This window comes from Chiloscyllium plagiosum, unplaced genomic scaffold (genome assembly GCF_037043375.1).
Source record: "Chiloscyllium plagiosum isolate Xiang-an unplaced genomic scaffold, Cpla_swu_hap1 HiC_scaffold_31, whole genome shotgun sequence".
NCBI classification, from domain to species: Eukaryota; Metazoa; Chordata; class Chondrichthyes; order Orectolobiformes; family Hemiscylliidae; genus Chiloscyllium; species Chiloscyllium plagiosum.
The window spans coordinates 82,327,599-82,328,479 of NW_028270169.1; the positions used below are offsets into that span (position 1 = coordinate 82,327,599).

At 45.3% G+C, this 881-nt stretch overlaps 1 non-coding gene across 1 annotated transcript; it reads left to right on the top strand.

Annotated features, from left to right (window-relative positions):
- Positions 1-275: 275 nt before the first annotated feature.
- Positions 276-347, top strand: trnah-gug (transfer RNA histidin (anticodon GUG)). Its single transcript has one exon. It is a non-coding gene; the product is annotated as a tRNA-His (tRNA).
- The last annotated feature ends 534 nt before the right edge of the window (positions 348-881 follow it).

Here is an 881-nt window from a genome sequence, read left to right on the forward strand (position 1 = left end):
CTGCATTACTATTGAAGCATACATTTCAACAACACCTGCACTGTCCCCGGAGTTTTTGATGTTTTCGAGAAATCTATTTATCTCAGCCAACAGCATATAAATAATGGAATCACCACAGCCACTGGTGGAACCGATATTAAACGGTCAGCCCATTCTGAGTTCCCACATTTCTGCCACTGTTCGCTCATCACTGATATTGTGCATTTGGTGCGCTGCCTAACATTTCCTATGATACAGTACTTATTGCATGGTGCTCGTGTGCGCGTCTGTGGGACGCCGTGATCGTATAGTGGTTAGTACTCTGCGTTGTGGCCGCAGTAACCTCGGTTCGAATCCGAGTCACGGCACTAATTGCTCTATCTGTCCCAGTTTTTTTGAAACACGAAGGAATCAGTTGTTTGAACATGGTAATTTTCTCCAAAGGTGATTATCTTTTCCCTTCAAATTCTGCTCGCTCACATCTCTGTGTTTCATATGTCCGAATTCAAATCCACCCGTTCTCAGAGATTTCTCTCCCTCCTTCGATCACTAACCGAACTTTCCGTCCCACACCCCCATTTCATTAATTTCGAGATGTCAGTGTTCGACTATGGTGTACAAAGTTAAAAATCACACAACACCAGGTTACAGTCTAACAGGTTTAACTGGGCACTAGTTTTGGGAGCGCTGCTCTTTCATCATGTGGTTGTGAAGTCATTTCCTATTTCATTAAGGCACTGCAGAATCAAACACTGACTCGCACATTGATACTCTTCACTCTGTGCTGCTGCGGTCACTGTTGCTGGGTGAACGTGCCCCAACCCCACCATAGGGACCTGCAGACCAGTTGCTACATTTGCTTACCACTGTTGTGAGGCCAATCCTCAGGTAGCAGCTTTTAC